This window comes from Myotis lucifugus, unplaced genomic scaffold, assembly GCF_000147115.1.
Source record: "Myotis lucifugus unplaced genomic scaffold, Myoluc2.0 scaffold_31, whole genome shotgun sequence".
Lineage (NCBI taxonomy): Eukaryota > Metazoa > Chordata > Mammalia > Chiroptera > Vespertilionidae > Myotis > Myotis lucifugus.
Genome location: NW_005871079.1, coordinates 5,460,375 through 5,473,922, shown reverse-complemented (window position 1 = coordinate 5,473,922; position 13,548 = coordinate 5,460,375).

The window sequence follows — 13,548 nt, the reverse complement described above, 5'->3', positions numbered from 1 at the left end:
GCTGGTCTTTGTACTTTTCATTCTAATTTGGCATCCAGATTGCTTCATCATAATGTTTTGAAAGCAAAACTTATGCTTTAACATATATAATAAAATTCCCCAATAAGAGAGAGAGAAACTCACATTTGTAACAAGCCAACAAAATGAAGGTTTGTCTCCACCTTCATATGGTATGTATTATGGACCATAATTATGGTACATATTATGGACGTATGCTAATGAAGGGCATGGCAAAGGATGTATGGGGAGTTTAATTGCAAGTCACCACTGCACTTGAGACCAACCTTTCTGCATAGAGCCATTCATCATGAGTGACAGCCAAGAGAAGGAGGAGAAGTAGCAGATTCTTCCACAGATCACTCTCCCCCCTACTCACCTCACCCTGTCATTCAGTTTACAGAGCTCTTTGTTGGCTGCAATCATTCCCAGAGGATGTATTTATCACCATGGAAAAAACACGAATGACATCAGCAGCAGCACTTACAACTCTGTGGCTGATCCAATAAATAATGTGTGCTCAGTGTGTGGAAGTATTGAAGCAGCCCCTTATGTTATCAAGAAACAAGCAAGGTTACCTGGGAGCTGATTACACCAGCAGAATCTCGGGTCTCACCCCGGACCTGCATTTTAACAAGAGCTCAGGTGATTGTATGAATATTGAAGTTCGAAAAACACTGGTCTATGGAAGGTCTGACTAATATCTAAAGCTACTATCTCTTTAGGAGTTAACTTAAGACCACTATAGATCACAAATAGAATTCAACTAATGTGAGAAAATGAAGTTTTTCACTTCTCACCAAGTGGATGTAATGTAAACAGAAACTGAATTAACACTCTGAATTGACCTACGTGGGCCCATGGCTTCCAAAAATATATAAACCATTTCAGTTCCTGCAGGATGGGTATTATCATTTCTGTTCTCAATGGAGTAAACTGATGTTCAGAAAAGTGACACAGATAGTAAGTAGAATAAAAATTGTCATAACCAAGTTTTGGACACCACCCCTAATCCCAATCCAATTCTCTTTCACCTCATCATAAAATTTTCAAGGTGGTCTTGCCTGCCTTCCTTCTTCCCTTCCTCTTTCTTTCCTTCCTCCCTCCCTCCCTCCCTCCCTCCCTCCCTCCCTCCCTTCCTTCCTTCCTTCCTTCCTTCCTTCCTTCCTTCCTTCCGTCCTACCTTCCGACCTTTTGTTTTCTTTCTTTCTCTCCTTTCATCCCTCCCTTCACCTATCCCTCTATCCATTCATAAAGGATAATATATAGCAAAGTTCCTCCTTCTTGTAACTGAATCCGACCGTCATTCAATGCGGTGCAGCTCTGGACAGATCCATTTTTGATGATTCCTAGCAAGTCACTTATTTGAATCTGTCTGGTAAGCATTTCCTCTGTGAAGTCATCGTTTGGTTAATGTTATATAGATAGAGACTAAGTGCATATTTGGGATCAGCTAAATGAGTACTCAGCCTTGGAGCAGTTTGTAAGGAGATTCCTAGTTAAGTGGTACCACTTAGCTTTGGCTTATTTCTTAAATAAGGATTAGTGTTCATGAACATTTTTGCTGCTACAAAGAAAAAAATTTAACATAATTTTGGGAGGAGGAGTAACTTGTGAAGATTTGAGAAGAGTGAGGGACATAGCTAGTAGTTCACCTAAAAAGATTTTTAAAAGGTAAATAAAAAAAAAACCAAAGTATCTCCATCTGACTTAATATGGGTGTGATGCAGCAGGTTATTACATGCACACACATTATTTGGTCCTAATACCTACTTAAACATCTCTCCTTGCAGAATTTTGAGACAGATCCTATACACGTTAGCTTCTATTCTTGCAGAATCTGTGAAACTGATAATAATAGCAATGAGTGGATTATGTTTCTGTAAACAAAATTATCAGTGATTAAGATACACTATATTTAGATGAACTCCAGGATATGATAAATTGCACTGTTAAACTCTTCCAGCTCTCTTCTGTAGATTCTTTGATGAAAATAATGGAAGAGCTGAGGATTTTAAAAGCTATTTACTTTTCCACAAACCTCACATTAAATGCTTGTTGGGGCACACACAAAATGTTATGTATAATCGGTTGATAGGGTTTTTTTTAAGTGTCAAAATCAGTTCTCTTTGGGAATCTGAAATCCGATTTGGAAAAAACACAACTTGGGTATCCTCTGTGTTCCCATCAACATACTAGAGAGCTGTAAGTTACAAAATATGGCTCAAGAAATCATAGTTGACGTTCTGTACATGCACGAGTAGGTCTCAAGGGCCCAAGCAATATGTATGGTCTATACATTGGGTACGTCATATGAATTCTCTATATAGTCTGTTTTTCCATCAGCCATATTTCATCAGCAATCATTTAATTGAAAGTTGGAGCACTATAGGAGGTTCATAGCTTACTGCTATTATTTAATATTTGTTTTATGAGCAGCTAGCAAGGGGTTGTGGAAACCAGCAATTTTTCTCTTGGGGAATAGATACAATCAGAACCATCAACCCCAAGCATATATAAAACAGGATCTAAATCACATTTATCTCCCACCAGAGAACCAGAAACACAGTGACTATGTCTCCAGAATTAAAAATTAATAGCCATAAAAGGGGCTATAAAAGAGGTGAAAAGGATGTAGGTTTTGTAACAATATACAAGGAATACCTAGAGGACCATTTATTTGCATTTTGGAGCTGAAGAGTTACAGAAGTGGTCAATTCTGCTTAACAATTTTTAAAATGAAAAATAGTTTATTTTCAAACTTAAACTCAGTTAAACTTTGTTTTGAAGTAAAAGATTTTTAGCCTGAAAATCTAGTTTAACTGACAATAAAATGCAACCAGATAATTGCAAAATCTCTTCATTTCATAATGCTTGAATACTATTTTATTTTGTAATAATGTTACTTTTTGTTCCAATCTTGTGGTATTTGTAAAATCAAATATTGACTCTTTCTAAGGAAAAACACCCCTTGATCTCAAAATGAAAGTAATATAATTACAACATTTTCTAATTCATTTTGTAATATGTTAGCATAAAGCCACTTATTTATCCATGAAGATATTTTACTATGCTACATTTTTAAAGAAGAAAGACTAGGAATTTTTACCATTGTATTTAACAGGACAATTGCTAAAATTAATTGTATTTCACTGAATAATTCTTTGTATAGCTGCATATGAGAATGATTATACTCTAAATTTATATATAATTATATGAACATCACACATTTTCTAAGAATTCCTATTTGGGGATCTTAACAAATGTTTGTTGAATGACGCACCCTTATACATTACTCTCCTACCCAAATGAGTGCAATGGAAGAACAGCATCCCCACTAGCAGATAACTAGCACGAGAAAACACCCCACTCAGGACCAAAAATTCTTCACAGTCTTCTGGGCATGGTATTATTCAGTGTTGAGAGCAGTAAGCAGGGATGTGCAGATCTCTGAAAAACACAAACCCTGATTTGTAGCATTTGCCCATATAATATGGTGTAAATCAAGCATGTCAAACTCGAGGCCCATGGGCCACATGTGGCCCACAATGAATATTTTTGCAGCCCAGCCAATATGACGGTATGTAAGAAATGTTTTAATAAAAATTTCATAACTTAATTTTTACAATTTCCAGTTACACATAATCCTATATAATAATAGCCAAACATGGTAATTGACCATTCCTTCGCTACACCTCCCATTGGCTAATCAGCGAGATATGCAAATTAACCACCAACAAAGATGGTGGCTAATTTGCATACTGCAGGCAGGGTGGGACAGCACAAGCTGCCAGCACCAGCCGCCATCCAGGCCCCCGTGGGAGATGCCAGAAGCTGCCTGCTTGCCTCCTGGGACCTGATCCTGTCCCGGGCCGCAGGCACGCCGGCCCGGCAAGCCCCAGGAGCTGTCAGATATGGCAGTAACTCTATCAGTAAGCACTCTGAAAGTCAGTGGCATAAATGCACCAATTAAAAGACAGATTATGAGGGTGAATCAAAAACAAAACCCACTTTAAATATAAAGACACATATAGATTAAAAGTAAATGAATTAAGCTGCAGCCTGTTTTGCTCAGTGGATAGAGCATTAGCCCTTAGACTGAAGGGTCCCAGGTTAGATTCCAGTCAAGGGCATGTACCTCAGTTGCTGGCTCGATCCCCAGTCCCTATCAGAGCATGTGCAGGAGGCAACCAATCAATGTGTCCCTCCCTTTCCCTTCACTCTCTCTAAAATTCAATGGAAAAATATCCTTGGGTGAAGATTAACAAAAACAAAGTAAATGGATTAAGTAACATTAAAGAGCATATAAAAAAAATATATTCCAAATTTTGTTAGTTGTATAATGGTTATGTTTAAATTATTAACACCTAAGAAATTGGGTGAAGGGTACATATAATATGCTGTAATATTTTATAGTTTTTTTTACATGTATGAGATTATTTCAAATTAAAGTATTAAAAAATTAAAAATTAATAAAATATTAATTGAAATGTATCTGCATTACATGAAAAATCTCCTTATTGCTTCTAGCATAATTTATTAAATTGTGCTAAAATTTACAAGGGTTCAATTAAAAAATATCTTAATTCTAAATGATATAATAGAAAATATATAATAGTGCAGTTATAAGCACTTATCTGAAAATAAAAATTTAAAGAAGTGAATTTAAAGAAGGGATTAGCCAAAGAAAATATATGCACAACCCATGGACACAGACAACAGTATGGTGATGGCCAGAGAGAAGTGGGGGCAAGAGCTGGGTAGAGAGGGCAAAAGGGGGGAAATAGGGACATCCTATATAATAATAATAAAAGGCTAATATGCAAATTGACTGAATGCCAGGATTTCCAGAAGTGAAGATTAAGGAGACGAAAGAACATCTTGCTTAAGTGAGAAGGGGGAACAGTCCAAAGTATGTTTAAGAGATAAGGAGAACACTGAGTGTTTTTTAAAAATTCAACTAAGTAGGTATTTTGGGGTAGTGCTCCTGAAAATCTGGTTCATGAACTGGTGGCATTCCTACCATTGTTATCAGTCGGTGAAAAATAGTACAGGAAGTGAGAGTAAGGGTTTAGAAACTTTTATAGAAAAGTGACATAATTATGACATTTTTATTGTGTTTAACAGAAAAGTCATTCTGCAGATTGGGGTGGAGGGAGTCTGGTTCTTCACTATAGATAGCTTAAGAAGCACAGCTCTACAGATGAAAAGAAAAAGCTATCATCTGACAAGCTATAAAATGGTTTATATGATGAGCACTCAAAGATCATTAAGAGCAAAGATGTGCATAAGAGACCAAGACTAAGATCATCCACACCCTTCTATTACCAATCACCAATGTATAGATGCAAAGCTGGACAGTGAGTAAAGCTAATAGGAAAAAAATTGATTCATTTGAAATGTGATTCAGAACTCTGAACTGCCAGAATGTAGAACCAAATCCATTGGCATTGGGAATAGAAACTCTGCCTTTTGTTTCAGAATAAATGGGTTCTGTCTACTGGAATTGGAAGAATCCACTCCACAATTTTCATTCATATTCAGGTGGGTTGAGTATTGGTTGGATAAAAATCCCCAAGTCCAGGGGTTTCATCTATGTAGCTGTATCCACACCAGTGGGATTATATTAATTTTATATTTCCAGTTAACTTCCTTTTACCCAATTTCTTAACTTTTATTTAAATTTATTTTTATTGTTGGCAGTATTTTAGATGTCCACCATTTCTCCCCATTGGACCCCACCACCCTCTTCCCAACCCCTACCCCATTCCAGGGCTTCATCCCACTATTGCCTGTGCCTATGGGATATATATATATCCCTCTGACTGTTTGACCATCTGACCAGTAGCTATGATGCGCACTGACCACCAGGGGGCAGACACTCAACACAGGAGCTGCGGAGCTGTGGTGACTTGGCAGCTGTGGTTCTTGGGTGACGCACCTGGAACCAGAGAGGAGGGAGCCTGATTCCTGGGTGTGTCACCTGAGAACTGCCCTCTTGCAATCCGGGACCCCTCGGAGGATGTCAGAGAGCTGGTTTTGGCTGGATCCCCACAGGCTAGGCTGAGGGACCCCACCGGTGCACAACTCTGTGCACTGTGCACTAAGTTCTTTGGTTAATATCTTCCCATCCCCTCTGAGATCTACCCAATTTCTTAACCTTTTAATTTTTCTTTGAATTATTAAAGAAATACATTCTTATTTTAAAACAATATGAAAGGATATAAAGCGAGAATAGGAATGTCCCTTTCCCTCATGCTCCCTCCAGTTCTGTCCAACTTCTTAGAGTTAACCACTGTTACCAGTTGCTTCTATTCCTCTATGTTTCTAGGTATTTACAACTTTATTTTTTAATAAATATTATCACACACGATACATGGCATCCTCCCTTAAAAAAAAGTATATCTTGCACATTATTTTACAAATACCAATGGCTATATCAAGTGCTGTATTGCTTGATAGGCACCTAGTTGGGGCACTGACAAAACAGGGGTAAGAAGGAAGAAAGGGGAGAGAGAGAGAGAGAGAGAGAGAGAGAGAGAGAGAGAGAGGAGGTGGAGAAAGAAAGTAGAGAAACAAGGAGGGAGGGCAGAAGGAAAGAAGAGACCTATTTTGAAAAATTTATAGAAAGTGTGTGCAAAATATTTTCAGAATCTAAAAAATCTTAGAAGAAGCTATTTTTGCCCAGCCAGTGTGGCTCAGTGGCTGAGCATCGACCCATGAACCAGAAGGTCAGGGTTCCATTTTCTGGTCAAGGGAACATGCCCCAGTTTTGGGCTTGATCCCCAGTAGTGGGCATGCAGGAGGCAGCTGATCAATGATTCTCTCTCATCCTTCATCTCTGAAATCAATAAAAATATATTTAAAAAATAAAAAATAAAAAGAAGCTATTTTGATTTCAGCTTACAGGGAGTTCTGAGTTTTGTGGTTTAAGTTTATTTAAAATTGGAATTACATAATGAGGGAGCACCATATTTTCAATGTTTAGGACTTTAAAGTCCTTAAATCATCTCTGAATATAACTCATCATTTTTAATGGCCAAACCCATTTCCCAGAAGTACCATATCTATTTAACCAGTCCTATAAGGATCATTTACATTATTTCCAATTTATAATTACAAACAATTCTTCAATGAACATCTATCTCTGCACCTCTTTACTCTTTGCTTACCTGTATATATACATCTGTATATATGGCTATAAATTCCTATGAGTCCAATCCCAGTTTTTTAAAATATATTTTTATCGATTTTAGGGAGAGAGGAAGGGAGGGGAATAGAGAGAAAGAAACTGATAGAAACCTGGGCATGTGCCCGACAGGGAATAGAAATGGTGACCTCTTGATTCATGGGCCCATACTTAACCACTGAGACACACCGACTGGACCAATCCCAGTTTTCAATTCTGAGATTTCCTTGTCAATTCAAACATTCTTGAAAGCAGGAAAACAGAATTTTGTATAAGAAAATCACACTATTATTAATTAAGGGTCTGGAGAGAAGGGACAGTCCCTTTTTTTTGTTGTTGTTCTAAATTTTAACCAGGAATTTTGTTGGGAGAACACAACAAGTCTCTTTTTACTTGGGAGAAAAATTTAGAGAATCTTTTCAACAGCTGTAGTTGGTGGAGTTTGGGGTGCTTCAGGAAATTTGACTCACCATTTTCATCAGTAGATACTATTATTACTTCCCATTTATGTGTTTTTTCACTCCACACAGTAGCTCAAAGATATTAGGAAAGGCAAGCCTCTTCATCTTTTTTTTATTATTTTTATTACAGTGTCCTCCTGACATACATTGGATTTTTCACTAGAATGTGGTAGGGGCCATTAATTTAGAGCCTCAGAAATGAGAGTCCCCTTAACTTATTAAGAGATTCTTTTAAAAGTTCATTAAACAGGGCCCATTCTAAGACTGTTGCTTGTGCTGCCTTTTGCTGAATTCTACTTTAGAACAATACAAATGATACTAAAAGGTCCTATTATGTTTTATAAGCCAGCATCAATATTTTCCTTGGAGAACATGCCACTATATTAAGCAATTTGGATATGCAGAATTTTTAATTAGTCAGCTAAGGAAGGGTATGTGAGTATGAATGCACATGTGCAAATATACTCATTTGCGAACATTCACCCCAAGTGTTCTTTGTAGATGACATTAGCTGGGTATGTGGAAGGAAAAAAGATAAACTCTTAAAATTTCCTATTGCCATTTGGGGCAACATGGATGGACCTTGAGAATATCTTGCTAAGCAAATTAAATCAGATGGAAAAAGACAAGAATGATAAGCAACAAACAAAACAAACAAAAACTCATAGATGCAAACAATAGTATGGTGGTTACTATAGGGGTAGGGAATTAGGGGGAAGGTAGAAGAGGGCAAAGCGATCAAATATATGGTGATGGAAGGAGACTTAACTTTGGGTGGTGAACACGCAATGCAATATACAGATAATGTATTATACAATCCTACACTTGAAACATATATAATCTTGTTAACCAATGTCACACCAATAAATTTAATAAAATAAAAGCAACCTCTTAGAATTTCCATAGGTCACCATTTTTTTCTTACCCTCAAAAGATTTTTTCCACAGAAATTAAATCCATGTTATATTCACTCCTATTTTGAAATTGGGAAGCCATGTTGGAACCCCATGTTTCCTGGAGCATTTGCTGTTTTTACAGAGCAAAGGAGCCCTAGGTCCCTGATTACTTTGTATAGAGTGAAACCCCAAGATTATTTTGTCTTTAGCACATGGAGCTTACCTGCTTAGTTGCCATTAAAGCTAATGTAAGACAAATACTCATCCTGTGAGGAGAGTGCCTGTAACATTAATAATGCCCAAGGGAATATGTATGACCTCACACCTCCAACCCAGTCATTGTTTAACCATACCCCACAACTTGTGAATTCCAATTATTTGTTCAGAGGGGCCATTCATAATTGCCTGGTGTAAGCCTGCCTTTAGGATGCAAAGCAGAAGACAATGAAAATGCTACCCAGGCGAATTAGGGCAGCAGCACTTAAACATATAAATTAACTAGGCCTCTTTTCACATCTCGCCCTTTCTATTCTGAGAGGTTTCAGTCTGGTGACATCAAAGACGGGATTATGGGAGAAGATAAAAACTTGATCTAATGTCCATGTTTGAAGTCATCAAAGTCCTCCTCTCTCCATGGCAAAATAACCCTCTTCATAACACACACACACAAAACCGGGTCCAGGTGCAAAGAGGCTGGGGGTGGAGTGAGGATGGGGGAAGGCCGCAATAAGGCGCTGGCTTCCTGAGGTTGTAGGAATAACTGGATGTTAAAGCCCTGCATTGCCAAATGTGCTAATGGATTGTTTGTAGGCTTGGGCAGGCTTTGTTCTGCAAATTAATATGTTAAGTCTTTCTTTTAAGCCTATGTGATGTTGGGATGGTTCTTTAATGAGATTTTAAATAAGTTTCCTTTATTATCAGCAAGACTAGCACAGAAATTTTTCTTAGGTGCAAAGAGAGTGATCTTTAACTTCAACACCATTAACAAATATTTCCTTTAATGTCATTTGTCAGTCAATTTTTGCCTCAGTAACAAACTATGGTATTTTGTCCACAGCACCAATGGACTATGAAGCATATGTATTTACATTAAAGTGGTAGGGTTAAAAATGTTTCAATAGATGGTTTCTTTGGAGGGAAAAATTGCAGGAGGGAAGTATATTATAATTTGAAGACATTATCTTACTTGGGAATTCATCGAAATTGATTGAGACAAACCTTGGCCCCTTTAAATATATGCAGCTGCACTGCCTGGCATTGCAGCCTGTAAGATTTATTTTCAAAACTCTGCAAGCTACAGCCCCATGACTTTTAAAGTCTTTAGTCCTTTAAGCACTAAATCAGCATTCAAGTGGCTGGTTAATCTCCCAAGGGCCAAAATGAAGTGCTCCGGTCTAGTTTATAACACAGGCTGGCTGTTGGAAAACTTTCTTAGCACCAAACCTAGTGAGCATGGAGTACAAGCACAGCCTTCGGACAAAATTGCTGTATCGGCTTCTCTTCTCACTTTCCCCCTTTTTTATATACTTTGTAGACTCCATGCACACTTGAACCAAAAATAATAATAATCTTTTATTATGCGGAGGGAGGTAGCAGATATTACAGTTTGGCCTGACAAACAGTTCTTAGGCCCAACAACCATAAAAAGTTCTTAGTTCATGCATATAAGCATAACCAATGGACATAAGAAACTGGGGGGTAGGGGAGCCCGGGGGAATGTCAAGGGGAGAAAAAAAAAAGGAGACCTATGTAATACTTGTTGTAATACTTTAAGCAATAAAAAAAAAGTTCTTAGTTCCTCTCTGTATCCCCAGCCTCCTTGGTTGAGGATCTGAGGATTGCTGCTCTCTATATACTATGATTGGCACAGCTGCAAAGGAAGAAGGCAGCACTCGGAGAGCAGTCCATCACAATGAGCAACATGTTCCATTCCAAACAATGGCTCTGCCTAACTGTTGAAGAGGTCTTTAATCTCCTATTTCTCCAAGTTTAACAGAAAAATTAAGCTTACTGGTTTATCCAAAGGCTGGGTGTTTGTTATGTGATAATCGGTGTGGATCTCACCATTTTCTAGAAAAGTCAGATTCTAAGAAGGAAACCTAAGGAGCCCAATGGCTTTGAAGTCTGAGCAGCCCCAGATAACTTCCTTCCGCCTCAGTTTTATCCTTTTACATTCTCCCTCAATTTTGTTTACATGTTTACCTTAAAAGTTATTTGGTTGAATGTGATAAAGGTCTATCATTTATTTATTCTGTTGAAGATGTGTCTGCCTCCTGATTTCTACTTTCAAAGAGTTTTAGTACATCCAAAGCTTGAAAATTCAAGCAAACACGTGACAATAAAGGTCCACAATGAGTTTTCAGAGTATAAGTCACATACCAGAAACTGGTAAAATATACTTGTTTCTAAGGAATACTCAGGCAAGAAGCCTGCCCTTTTGCTCAGTGTTAATATTCACAGATTTCCAGCTTACACCTTCAAAATCCTTTCTGTTCCACAGTACAACCAGACTTGAATAACTTCTATTCCTTTTTCTCAAAACCTTTCATGGCTGGTATAACATGAATCACTCTGCCTTGAGTTTTGACTATCTCATGGACTCAGCCTTTGTAAAAAACTCTCATAGGAACCTATTGCTGTAATGTTCATCTGCATGCCCCATTAACCAAAGAGCAACCATGGGCCAGGGTTCTTCCCCAGATGACTTAGACACTATCATACACACTCTCAGTATTTCTTCCATGCCTGGTACTTGTTCTTTGTTAATCAGTGAGAATGCAAGATGCAATATGAGTTTTCTATATTTCCTACATAACTGGAATAGCTCTGAGATATAAAATCTTGAACCAGAGTGATTCAGAGGAGAGGTTTTGGACTTCCTCATCATTATAGAGTTAGATGACCTATTAGAGCACATCCTTTCAGTCCATTTTCAAACTGTGTCAATTTTTTCAAGATTAAAGGCAAAGGTTCTCATTTCCTCATGGGGTTCTGGATACCTGTGGGTCATTTGCAGGACATCAAAGGGTAAGGGGGGTGTTGGTAGGAGCAACTCATTCTCAAGGACCTTGAAGGTCCTTACAGCACAATAACTCTGGGTGGTTTTCCTGAATCATATATGGTGGTGGTTATTTCTTGAAATGTTCTTCAATCCTTCAATCAGTGCAGTTCAAGTCTCAGTTTGCTTGTTTAAAATAATCTCCATACCATGGATTGCAGGTTATGCAGATTTCATACTCTTATTTTTTCCAAGTTCTCAACCAATCAGGAAGGCCACATTAAGCACATTCCATGCCAGACATCAGAAAATGAGGAATATTGGTAGTCAAAGCAACTGGAACTTCAGAAAAGAATCAGCAGTCACCAATAATACGTAAGATCTGCCTAGCTAGCGCCAACTCATCTGATTCTGTATTTTCTGTCTACTTCATCAATCACTGAGGGAAGGGTGTCGAAATATCCAACTATGCTTGCAGAATTATCCATTTCTACTTTGTTATATCATTTTTGCTTTATGTACTTTGGGGTTCTATGCATTATTTATAATGCAAAACATTTGTTGTTTGCTTAAGGTTTTATTATCAATGTTATTAGAAAAAGCAGACACAATTGTAAGGACCTTGACAAAAAGACTAATGTCAAACAGAAAGTGAAGACACTTGTTATCAAAATCTAAAATCTAGTCTCTTTTTTTAACTACTTTATTTTATTTTAAAAATATATTTTTATTGATTTCAGAGAGGAAAGGAGAGGGAGAGAGAGATAGAAACATCAATGATGAGAGAGAATCACTGATTGGCTGCCTCCTGCACACCCCACACTGGGGATCGAGCCCACAACTGGGCATGTACCCTGTCTAAGTCTGACCTCCTGGTACAGAGGTCGACACTCAACCACGGAGCCACATCGGCCAGGCTAACATCTAGTCTTTTTACCAAAATGATTATTATAGTGTGTGTGTGTGTGTGTGTGTGTGTGTGTGTGTGTGTTTCAGGGTGCACCAGGAGCAATCGTCTCCATTTGAATAACAGGGCAAAAAAAGTTGCCAGATTCTACTATAGAAAGTTAGTATGACTCCCACTGTTTCCATCTGTAAGGGAGGACATCTTTTGTATAATATCTAAACATATGAAGCTACAAATCTATTTTCTTTATTATAATCTTTTTGAACAGGAATAAAATTGGGCCTATACCTCACACTGTACGTTATTTTTATGTGTAAGCAAGGAGGGAAAATAAGAATGCATTTATGTATTTCCTTAAGTTTGTAAAATAAAACTTCAGTATGATTAATATATAAAAAGTTGTACATATTTAAACAACTCAGTGAGTTTAGGGATAAATATACACTTGTGAAACCATCACTACCATCAAGGCCAGAAACATATCTAACACCTCACAAAATTTCCTCTCACCCCCATTATGACGATGATGGTGATGGTGATGATGATGATGTGGTGTGTGGTAAGAACACTTAGCACAAGATTTAGCCTCGTCCCAAATTTTAAATATACAATTCATGCTAGCTATAGGCACTAAGCTATATAGTAGATCTCTAGTACTTACTTATCTTGCATAAAACTGAAACCTCGTACCCTTTGACCATCCCCTCCTCATTTTCTCCTCCTTCCAATCTCTAGTAGCCATCATTCTACTCTCTGCTTCTATGAGTTCGACTATTGTAGATGCCACATAAAAATGAGATTATTCGTATTTGTCTTTCCATATCCGGCTTATTTCACTTAGAATAATTTAAGAGCTAGAGAATCAGGTTAAATGACTCCAAGAGTAAACAATAGAACACATACAGAATGTGGAACGTTACACAAGAACTTCTTGGTATCTTCAAAATGTTGGGGTCATGGCTTGGCCAGTGTTACTCAGTGGTTGAGCATCAACCCAGAAACCAAGAGGTCATTAGTTCTATTCCCAGTCAGGGCACATGTCCAGGTTGGGGGCTTGACCCCAGTGGGGAACATATAGGAAGCAGCTAATCAATTATGTT